Source organism: Acomys minous (genome assembly GCF_964271855.1).
Source record: "Acomys minous genome assembly, chromosome: 9".
NCBI classification, from domain to species: domain Eukaryota; kingdom Metazoa; phylum Chordata; class Mammalia; order Rodentia; family Muridae; genus Acomys; species Acomys minous.
The window spans coordinates 64781144-64793280 of NC_140490.1; the positions used below are offsets into that span (position 1 = coordinate 64781144).

Sequence of the window (12137 nt, forward strand, 5' to 3'; positions counted from 1 at the left end):
CGGGCCCTTCCATATCAATCAGTAGTTAAGTAAATGTCCCACAGTGTAAGCACAAAGTTATTGTGTAATTCAAATGCTGACTTCTGTTACCCCCACCCCTCCTTATCAGGTTGCTGTCCTGCTCCCCAATTGTCCCCTGGTATGCCAATAAAGCAGCTTACAGCCAATTGCTGAGCAAGAGAGAGAGGATAGGGCTGGACTTCCTGCCAGCTAGGGGAGGAGTTAGAGAAGGAAGTAGAGGATTCAGCCACTGGAGAGGTCCAGGTGATGTCAGGAAAGGAGCTGGAGCTGGAAAGCAGCAAAGTGCAAGTATCTCTGGGCTGTACACTGGGAGAAAGCCAGATTAATGTAGAGGGTTAAGACTAGAGTAATAACTGTTCAGTTATTGTGTTGTAAACCTTATTATTAAACAAATATAAACAAGTCTCAATTATTTGTGTGATAGCTGGGTTATGAGAGAAACTGAGAAACAAAACAGTTTTATAAAAATAACTCAATACTGCAGGCTTACCTACAGGCCAATCTGATGGGGGCATTTTCTCAATTGAGGTTCCTTCTTCTCACAGTACAGTAGCTTCTGTCAAAATCACCCAACACATTCATTGTCTTGAAAGGTGTATCTAGAGCTAGGCTTCTGGTACACATCTATAACTTCAGTTTGGGATCCTGAGGCAAGAGGACTGTATGCTTGAATCCAGCCTGGATTACACAGTGAGTACTAAGCCATCCAGGGCTCCAGAGCAAAACTTCCTCTCAAGATCTAAAATAATAAATAAAGCAAAAGGAAAGGAACACAGTTGCAAGTATTCTTGTAGCCAACAGCCAACATAAAGGCTCTAGAATCCATCTCATCGCCTTCACCAGCACCAGCAGAGTTCGGGGCTTATTTCCTTGCCTCACAGAAAAAGGGTGATCCCAAAAAATTGAACGGCAAGGTAGACGTGAGCTCCGTCAACCTTGTAAACCATCCTTCTTGTGCGTTCTCAGTGCTTGCTTGGAGCAGTGCCACCCACCCACATCCAGCGTAGGAGCATCACAGAAAAGGAGCCATCCTACTCTTTATGTATCTGAGACCCAGCTTTCCTTTCACCCTTAGTCTTGGCCCCCCAGACTCGTTATCTTACAGGTGGGCTTTTTTCTTTAGGATTAAAGGGGGCCAAACCCTTTAGAACTGGGCTTTTCTTGGTCTAGTTCCACTTATGTAAACTAGCTTGCTAAAGCTGAGCTTATCCTTCTGGTCACTTTTGGGTGTAGCTATGCTTTGCACCTGCTTCTCTTTCTATTTCATTAAACACATCTGTTTAAAAAGTGCTCCGCTTGTAGGAATTAAATGAGGTAATAGATCTACAGTGCCTCCTGTAGACTCTGGGGCATAACAAGTGGTCATTTTCAGTGATACATGTTGCTGGTGCTGAGACTTAACCAGCCACACCAGCCTCTGGCCTGGCCTTTCAGATTTCACTGCAAACTGGAGCCCAAGGCTTCTTTAAGGTGTTTATATAGAAGCCACTTTCCTCTTTCAGCTTCTCCATAACCCTTCTATCAGGCAAATTTAGACCCATTTATTATTCTTATGAGGAATAAAACCCAAAGACAATCGCCATCGAAGGCAATACAAGCCTAGTGCCAACAGAAAATGAGGGGCTGGCCCAGTAGATATATTTCCTGAGGGCGGGGAGAGTGCTTATATGCCACTGTTCTACAGTAATTCACACAGCAGAACAATCAGTTGTTGTTGTTATTCAAAGAAGAAAATGTACACAAAGTAGACCAGCTTGTTTAAATATTCGTATGAGCAGATAACACCATTGGCTGGTAGCAAATGAATATGAAGAAATCGGGGGCAGTCTTGGGGCCGGGTGACGAGTGGACAGTGGTGTTGGAGGATGCAAACAGCAGTTAAGTGGCAATGTTTTGCAGCCAGACTGAGATAAAAAGGAGTGCAGTGTGATTCTGGTGGAATGGAAAGGAATCTGAAATTCAGGGGCCACTAGTAAAGATTCTGTGGAGGGTGGTGGAGAGGAAAGCACGGGCTGCTACGTCTTCCTGGGTTGACTCTGCAGTAAGCAGACTGGTAGAAAATTAATTGTCTTTGAAAAAAAAAAAAAAGACAAGTGCAGTCACTACCTTGAGAGCATGCCTGTCTTGTTCCACAAAGTTCCTAGGTCTAGAATAGCCCTTTACACACGAAGGCTGGTGTGTGTGTGCGTGCGTGCGTGCGTGCGTGCGTGCGTGTTGATTAGTCAGAATAATCATATGTTTTTTTCTAAAATAGTATACTTCTTACATTTTGAGAGTGTCCAAATAGACAACTTGCTTAGTTTGGGAGAAGTGACAGAACCTGCAGACCCTGAGGTCGCCTCTTGCCAACATGTCCTCTCTATCTATAGTGAAATAGTGCTGGCCACTCCGCACCTCTGCAGAGGAGTATTCTGGGAAGCAGTTGCTGTTTGTCATTTTGCTACAAAGTAAAAATATCTAAGTGGCTCAAGGGCTTTGGCCAGTGTTAGAAAAACAACACTCTCATGTGCCAGCATGAGATGCCAGTGTGAGATGCCAGTGTGTAAACCAGAGACCTGTCAATTCAAAGAAACAGAAACGCCTCCCTTGTTTTGAATAACGACTTTTGAGGGAACATAACCGCTGTCTGTATGCCTTTAAATAAGAAAGCGCAATTTATTTATTTATTTATTTCAACAACAAAAACTGTCTCCTCTCTTCATCCTACAAAGGGACAAGGTTTTCCCTCGTGTGTGAATACTGCGTGCACCACTTGCCATAGAAAGGGTGCAGTCTTGGCAAGCCTCTTATTAGTCTAAAAATAAATTATTCACAACGCAGGTTCAGATACAGATTGCAAGGAGAGATAATAGAATTGGTTTTCCAAGCCTGATCATGCTCGGAAGACATGGTATGTGCTTTTCAGGAATCCACTTCAACGGAATCAGCTTTGACGAGTACACACAAGAAATAATATTGCTGCCATCCAGCTTGTGTCTGCGGTACAGCATCCTTCGCTTGTCTTCAAGTACCCACGGTCCCTCTCCATCAGTGTGCATATGGGAAAGTCCACGTTGCTAGAGCATTTCTTCTGAGATGCCGCCCTCCCATTGTTCTTTTAAGGAAATTTCTTCCTGGCAGCGTGAGAGGGGCACTGCCTCCTACCCCCCTTCTGCCTCGGCGGAACAGTTGACCACAGCAGCAGCCGACTCTGGCTCGTCATGTGCTTCCTCATGTGATGTAGGTCTGCGGCACTGTGGAGCAACCGCATTTGAGACTCGGCACTCGTGGACAGACGGGTGTTCAGGGACTGGGGAGTTTTTTGGAGGGGGTGGGGAGGCCAATAAACCAAGAAAACGTTAGAAATAAAAGTCGCATGAAGTATGCTGATCTCTGTATTCCTATTTTTGTTTTGAAATTTGATTTTAGCAGTTGCTGTTTTCTGGTTGTGTCTGTATTTTTTTTTCCACCCCCGCAGGCGTCCAGGCTGCGCTGTTTTCTTTTTCTTTTTTTCTTTTTTCTTTTTTTGAAATTCTGAAGCCAGACTGTCTTCTTCACAGCTCCAGGGCTGCATCACTGTGGGTACACCTAGCTTCGCCTGCCTCACCTGCGTGGTTCCTGCAGACTCTCGCCTGAGATGGCCCACCGTACACCCAGAAGCCCGGAATCGTTTGTCTGCGCCCTGCGGAAGAAGGACCTACCACAAGTTCTGGCCAGGGTCTCTTCACAGCTGGATGGGGGTCTTGGAAGACAGGGTGAAGTTGCAGAAGACTGGGGGGCGGGATGCTAGGGGCATGCAAAGGACTGGAAAGGGGAAATCTAGGAATACTATACATCAATGCCTACCAAGGCAATGCATATAGGGCGAGGGCAGCCGCAGCCGTAGCCCCTGCCTCATGCAACCCAGCTCCAGCTCTAGCTCCGGCTGTTCTCTTGGATTAGTCTGAGGGGACAAGCCAGGCCTGGATGTAGTGGCATTTTCCCAGAGAGTGGAACTGAACACGGATGAACCAGGTACCTGCTGCGTCCGCCTTGGCAGGGCAAAGCTGGAGAAAAGCGAAGGGAAAAGAAGAGGAGATGCCGACTGTGTGAGATTGGCTGCTGCTGGCTCTGGAGTCTTAGTCTAAGGGAGGATGGCATAGTCTATACGCCAGCACATGCATGGAAGAACTGGAAATTGCAGTGTGATGTCCCTGGTACCGTCAAGGAAGAAACCGATGGGTTGGGTGACTATACAGTGTCCCCAGAGAAAACAGTAGCCTTGCGGCATGGGTTTAACTGCATGTGCATGCCTGTAGAGACATGGAAGAGAGTGTGTAACACACACATATGAGAGAAGAGAGAGAGAGAGAGAGAGAGAGAGAGAGAGAGAGAGAGAGAGAGAGAGAGAGAGAGAGAGAGAGTCACTTTGCTGGGTTCGGCTTGATTACAGCCAGTATTTTCAACTCCCCCTCAACACCCATTTCCTGGCTAGCCAGAAAGCTTGGCCAGAGCAGCTGCTTGTAGACTTTTCTTTTTAATGGCAGAGCAAGCCCCTTCAGTTTTAACTCCTTGAAGTTCTGAGTGCTCAGCGTTGCAGTTTTGTTTTCTTCTTCTCCTACAGAACCCTGTAAATACAGCTGTATTCACTATGGCGGAAAAAAAAAATTCTGTCCCTTAAATAGAAATGTGATCGATTTAATCAAAGTAAATGTATCCCAGATGACTCTGAGGCCAGCTGGATACCACAGGCTTCAGAATCTAAGGCGTTCAGTGGAGATGAATAACAGTTTTAGAGTTACATGCTTTCGAATGCTAGGATGCTTAATAAAGGAAATTCTTTAAGGAAGAGGGAAGGTACTCCCTGCTTCCGGCTAAATGGCGAAGTACAGGTGCTGCTGATCATGGGACTGGGGGGGGGGGTGTGTGTGTGGTAGCTGCGAGCTTCCAGGGGTGTGTGACATGAGGCAGAGCCTGGCTGATGGCAGTGTGAAGAAAGCTTGCAGCCGGCTTGCTGCTGTAGGAGGTGGCTGGGGGCGCCGGGGGAGGGGGGGAGGGGGAGGGGGAACGGACGGACGGACGGAAGGACTCTCCACAGCCTCTGCCAGGGCTGGGCGGGGTACTAGAAGCTTGTAGATTGATAAGGGTGACGCTTGGGTGGACTGAGCTCTGAGCTGGGAACAAGCAGCTCTCCCAGTTGTCATGGGGGCTCCTCTGGGACGCCTGTCTGGCCTGTCCACCCACTGTTTGTTAGGAATTCTACAAAGCGGCTCTGTGTGCTGGATTTTGTTTGGCCAGCTGTTGGTGCATTCCTGAGGGTGGGGCCGAGACGGGATCTTATTACTGTACTTCCAAACTGTAGATCTACCGAGGGGAGAGAGCCCGGGTGTGGTGGGGGCGAGGAAAGAAACCAGGCAAGTCTGATAATTCGTCCTTCTTTCTCCAAGTTGTGCTAGAGGGAATTCAGAAAGGCTGTGAAGGGAAACAGAGAAGAGCGAGGGTAGGGGATGGGGGCCCGGTGAAAGAGCCATAAGACAAAGCAGAACTTCAAAGCTGCAGGGACCAGCAGAATTGTCAGCAGCTTGTAATTAGCGGTTCGTGGTTGCGTCAGAGACTGTATCTCTCCAAGAATAACTGTGATGTGTGCCACAGAGTTGCAGAAGGCAATCATAACTAAGTTATCAAGCGTAGTTCAAACAAGGGCAGATGCATGAAGGCATTTTCTGTTGGAAAATCAAGTACGGATGGGGCGTACATCTCACTGGCTGGATTCTGCCTAACTTCCGGCAGAACGGTCAGCGTGTCAGAGGGAATGCGTTTAGTACATGAAGCAATGACCCCCCCCCATAAGCATGCGGACCCAGCTCTGTCACTGTCAGATACCATCCCAAACAGCTCCATATTGCACTGTTGGGCTCCGGTCCCTTTATACGCCCATTACTTTTGTTTACGTTAGTGCATGTCAGTGGAGGAAAGCTAAAAGTACACTCGAGTACATGTGCCCTCATTAGATTCTAAAATCTCTACCATAGAATTAAATATTGACTGTGGCTTCTGGGTTGTTTTGGTGTTCTTAATTTAGACCTTGAAGAAGCTTTTGTTGTCTTGAAGTCAAGCAGCATCCTGCTAGTGATCCTGGGGGGAGGGTATCCTACCACTGTTATTGAGAGTTGAAGGGCACCTTCACTTCTCTCCCTCGTCTCTGGTGTCTGGGGGTGCTGGAGCTCTCTGCAGCCTCCAGGAAGAGCTGGTGGGAGGAGCTGATTGGCCGGCAGGCCCCGGCTGTTTACTAGTATTTGTTTTCAGTGCTCCTTCGCAGCGTGCATTTAGTATTTGTATTTGTGTTCCTGCTGCACAATTACTCCTGACCGGCTTTGTTTCTCTGCCCAAAGTGAAGTCAGTTTTTGTTCAGCCTCTGCAGTTGGGTCCCCGGGCAACGTGCACATGTGTATTATGTTACCCACGTATGCACTTTCCACATTTTTAAAAAGTGGATTAGGGAAAATTGTAGGCAAGGAGAGTCAGATATATTAAATCAATAGCCTTTTGAATCGCATGTAATATAATTTAAATATCCTCACTTTAAAGGTTGCCAAACGCCTATGTTGTCTGAGCCCAGTTAATTTACATCTTTGATTTAGTCAAGGAGTGGAACCTGCCAGATCAGAATGCTGTATTCTCTGCACCCAACAGGGTGGAAGACATTATTTTGTTTGTGTTAGTTCAAACAGCTGGTCATTAATGCAGTCCCCATTTCTAGAGTGAAATGCTGGTGGACATGAATGGCTGGCTGATTAATGCTGCCCCTCGGAGGGTCCTTCACCCAGCCGTGCTCGTGCAGAATAAGGTAGCATGATGTGATTGCGCTCTAACAGGATAGTATGTCATTGTGTCACCAAGCAATTGAGGTTATTATGGGGCAGGGCAGACAGACGGGGACAGTGGGGTTACTAGACCGTAGCATTTTTAGAAATACAGGCCTGACCTACATAGAGTTATTCTGGCAGGCAGCTGCACGGCACACAAAGTCTCCTGATAGGCGGAGGCTGTTGCTGGGGGAATTAACATGAATTTTTCCACACACAGAGAACTCAGCGGCTGAATGGTAAAAGCTGACTGGAATTAAAGAGATTTGGTTTAGCGTTGTACAGATTGATCTGCCTAGGTTTTTTTTTTTTTTTTCTCTTTCTTTCTCAAGTGCAGAGAAAGAGTACAAAAATAGAGATTTTTGTTTGTTTGCTTCCATTTGTTCTCTGACCTTCCACTTCTCTTTCTTCCTTCTGCCCTTCACCTCTACGAGTGAGGGGCGGAGGAGAGCAGAACAGTTATGAATTTTGGCTAATCTCTTACTGCTGGGGGTGGGGGTCATTGAAACCATGCTGCAGAAGGGAAGACATTCAAGCTTCAGGACTGCAGGGTGTGCCTAGCAGAAAGGCAGATGGGTTATTTTACTTTTTTTTATTTTTTGGTCCCCTGTGTAGCAAGCTGTTTTGGTGTTGGGCATGCATCTTTTATACACTGTGTATTTTATACTCCCTTTCCCTTTTGGGCTTGAGCAAAACATTTACATAAGTTCTTTTCTATCCAAACAGATTGAAGATTGCAGTTGCTGGCTTGTTTAAAATAAGATAGACAAGAGTCCAGAGTTAGAATATGTAGATGTATATGTACACATATATATGTACCTTTTTCATTTTTCTGGGCTACTTTTATCTTCTGAAAAGCTCAGTCTGATGTTTATGCTCAGGGATAGAATTTAACTGCCCCCACCTCACCCTTTTGTTTCCCAGTGTACAAAAAGCACTGTTTTTTTTTTTTTTTGTCTGCAAAAGAAAGTGTAGCTGCAGAATCAGTCTGGAGACTGTTTTTCCATGGTACTGACATAGACACTAAGTGTACAGTGAACTCACATTGTACAGCATGACCCATTTCCCCTTCTTTAGCATCCCCAAGTGTCTGCAGTTTCAATAGATCTTTACAAGAAGAGGATTTTTAATAGGTTATTTTAAGATCATCTGAAAGTCCATCTAGAGAAAAATTAGGGCAATGTGTATTCAAGAATACTTTGAAATTTTTCCTCATCTTAATTATATGCTATCTTTGGTGTTTATGCTAAAAGTAGTTATTATCCTGACTTTTTTATTTGAGATTAATTTTTGTAAGAAAGTACTGTGAGTTTACAAGTAAACAAGGTACCGAGGAACTTAAGTACTGGAGAGGAAAAAACGAGTATGGTCAACGTGTCCCCCTGGATTTCTTGGCCATGTGTAAAGAGTCAAGTGGATATTTAGTTGTGGATTTTCTTTTCACTTAGGTTTTAAAAAATATTCAGAATGATGTAGATACAGACAATGTAGTGAAAACAAGCAAAAAATAATTTAGTGGTATCTAACCCAGAAAGCCATTGATCATCCTCTTAAAAAATCCATTAAGGGTTGTTTCCATTTTAGCATGTAAATACAGCTTAGCTGATATGGGATGGATTGTGTCTCACTAGTTTGGAGAGTCCTCACAATAGCATTAATCATGAGGGGCTCCAATGATACAACAATCTTTAATAATTTAATAAAACATCAATTTATTTTTGCTGAATATAAAATATCCTTGTGTGTTCTTTCTTTCAAAATGATGCATTTTTATAATATTGTTTTAATAAATGAACATTTTGGCCTTTCTTCTACCATATTCATTTTGCTTAAGTTGATATAAAGTATTTAAATATTTAAATGCGAAGGTATAGAAGTAAAATGTCAATTTTAAAACCTCAAGAGTAAGATCATATTTTAAATTAACATTCTTTAATGCACAGATGCCTAATTTATGGAGCCTATAGCCTGTGTCCAGGTATGTAATACTCACAGTGAATGATGGTTAATGAAAAAATAAATTGGCCATACTGAATTGTTCACTATAATCTTACTTGGATATTTAGGTTGTTAAACTTTTTTCCCCTTTGGTTTTCAACCATTACTAAAGAGGTAAGAATTTGGTGTGTCAACAAAGACAAAAAGAACATATTTTTAAATGTAATTTATGCTTACTTAACTTGGGTTAAACTCAACTCCTAGACATTCGCTTAGTGTGTGTCAATAGTATTCGCTTCATCCTTTGCCATTGATCAGCCCGCCAAAGGAACAAGCTCACTCACTCATTACATTGATTATTTATTAAGTGAGCATTTTTTTTCTGCTCACACATGAAACCCACTTTTCTCCTTCTAAAGCTCAACATAGAGCAGTGAACTTTTGGGGGGGGAATAAGACAGTTGGTTCTTGGGGTCACTGAGTCCAATTAGATGCCAAATAAAACACGTTCTTCAAATACTCTGTCCAAACTCTGACATCACCTAATTCCTCTACTTCCAGAAAAAGCCTGGTGGCTTTACCACCTACTGCTTGGAGGTCATCAGCCCTTCTGATCTTACCAAGCAGGTACAGTTTTTCAAACGATCTCAACACTTGATCCTGTTCAACAGTCAGGCTATGTCTTTGTGAAGTCATGTTAGCATACTGCAGCCCAGGGGTTTTCAACGCCATTATTTAAATAGCTAATAGTATTTCAGCAATCTTAACTGCTGAAACTGTGTTCTCACTGAGATCCTATTTGCCCCTCAGCCTTACACCATCCTGTCTTCTTTGTTACCTCTTTGTCTTCTTAATGTACCATCATGCACTGTTCTGTTTGTCTGTTTCTCCCAAATTTCTCATCCCTATTTTGTCCTTGTGCTAGGTGTAGAGAAGTTGGTTGATTGATGAAGGAATGAGCAGATTAATGGTTATCCAGTTGGTTAAAAATGAGTAAATTGGTGGCAGTTCAGAGGGAAATTTTCATAGATGTATAATGTAGTTGGCTACTTCTGGACATACTTAGTAATGAAGGTCCATATTATTAGGTTTTATGGGCTTCCTGATCTCTATGCAATTACTCAACTTGCCTGATAGAGCTAAAAAGTAGCAATAGACAATATGTAAATGAAGGAACTTGCCCACCTTTCAATAAAACTTTATTTACAGACACAGATAACGGGCAGGATTTGTTCTCTGCACTATTGACACAGGTATATTATTTATCTATATCTGAAGATATGACAGACATGACATACATACTCCTCATAATATGTTTAAAAGGAACAAGATTTGGGAAGGTCACCAAAAATAAGAAAAGACGGGTCAGTATGATGTATATTCTGAACTCATTGCTAGTCAACTAGGTGACTAGTTTCTCAGTGATAACAGGAATGAGATGGCACAATTTATCTTGAAAGTCAAGGATTGAAACTCTAGGATTAACATAAAGCTGATTACTATTTTTTAAGATGATATTTTTCAAGAGGAAAGAAGAAACTGACTTTTTTTTTTTAACCTTGCAAAATACCCTCTGGTGTTGCTTGCCAGCAGCAAAGAGACCTCGTACTCTGTATTTGAAGAGCTGGCAAGATATCCAAAACACAGCAAATAATGACCCTGCAGGGCTCTGAAGAGATGGCTCAGTAACTTAGAGGGTGCATTGTTCCTTAAGCGGACTTTCTCTCAGTTCCTAGCTCTCATGTAGGAGGACACATAACATGGGATTCCAGCTCAGCAGATCTGACAACCGTCTTCAGGACGCCATGGGCAGCTGCTTCATATATGCACATATCCACAACACAGACACACATAGACACATAATTAAAAATAAAATGACTGCAGCACAGCCATAGCATCATGCTGTCGTCTGTGTACTACTGTGGAGTCTGTATAAATATTGTATTGGACTAACTGGTCCTCATCCCTAGAGACATGCGATCTAAAGACCCAAGTGATGAGTGAAACCACAGGATGTGCAGAGGTTGGTCTATGCTGCACTTTCCTCCGTAGCTCCATATCTGTATATACATGCACCACAGCTTAATTTATAAATCTGGCAATGTAAGAACTCTGCGGCAAAGATTCCTGATAACTTATATAATAAGCTACAGTGGAAATTACTTAAAAATATGATTTCTCTGTGTGTGTGGTGTATGTTGATGACGTAGGCACACACGTCTGAAGGCCAGAGGTTGATGTGAAGTGTTTTCTTTTTTAAATCGTTCTCTACTTTATTTTGCGGAGGCAAGATCTCTCATTGAGCCTGGAGCCCACCAGCTGAGCAAGATTAGTTGGCTGGCAAGTTCCTGGGCTCCTCCTCTCTCTGCCTCCATACTGCTGGGAATACAGTGCTGTCATCTATGTGCCACCATGTCCAGCTTCTTCTGTGGATTATGGATTCAAGCTCAGGTCCTGATGCCTGTGCAGCAAGCATGTGTCTGGCTTTAACTAGCCTCAAAACTCAAGACTTTTTCATTCCTGGGATTTTCTGTTTAGCATATCAAGACTGCAAACTTATCACGTATGTAACTTTGTATAAGGGGTGACGGTATCTTAGTCACCACTGTCTGGTTTATCCTTTCTCTCACATCTTTGTCCTTTTTATATTAGGTAGCAATTACCTTGCAGTAGGGTCCTATGCCTTCATCCTTCTTGCTCCATTTAAGCTTTTCTCTTGGTATTCCCTTTTGTGATGTTTATATTGGTCTGCTGTGTTTGTAGATGGCAGTAGAGGCCGTAAGTGGGATGGAGATCAAGACATGGGTCTGTGCATAAGGAGAACCTGTGTTTAAATGTATATATGTATATTTATATACATATATTCTATACCCATAAGCTGTGGGAATTGAGTTACTTTAAAGCATTTTTCCTCTAAGCTGGAGCATCCTTTTCATAACCTAAGAACAATGATAGTAAGTCCAGGAGTCCCATGGGCATGAATAGGAAGCTGTATGGCCCCTCATGAGTGCTCAGTCAAATATGGTGGCTGCTGCTTTTGTTACAGCTCTTGCTTTGATAACTAAGAATGATTCTGCTTCAGAGTGTGTGATCTGATACTAGGCTTTGAGATCTTGTTGGATACTTGAGAGCCCCACTCTTTCATGGAAGGGTCATCTAGAGTATTTATTTTGTGAAGTCCAAAATAACACCAAGAAGAAAGTGCACAGAAGAGCAGGGTAAATATCGGGGTACCCAACATCCCAGAAGGAACTGTGTGCTCACCCTCACTGCTTTCCCTCTGAGTTTTTACACATTGACATGGTTTTTTTTTTTTTCTAATTCTCTTCCAAGAGTGCTCTAAACACACTAACT

General features: G+C 43.4%; 1 long non-coding RNA gene across 3 annotated transcripts in view; it reads left to right on the forward strand.

Moving 5' to 3' along the window:
- Positions 1-3260: 3260 nt before the first annotated feature.
- The window catches only part of LOC311604897, a 29236-nt gene continuing 20359 nt past the window's right edge, over positions 3261-12137 (forward strand). For all 3 annotated transcript variants that reach the window (XR_014781730.1, XR_014781731.1, XR_014781732.1), the window contains exon 1: positions 3261-4014. This is a non-coding gene — a long non-coding RNA (uncharacterized lncRNA). The remainder of the gene's footprint in view (positions 4015-12137) is intronic.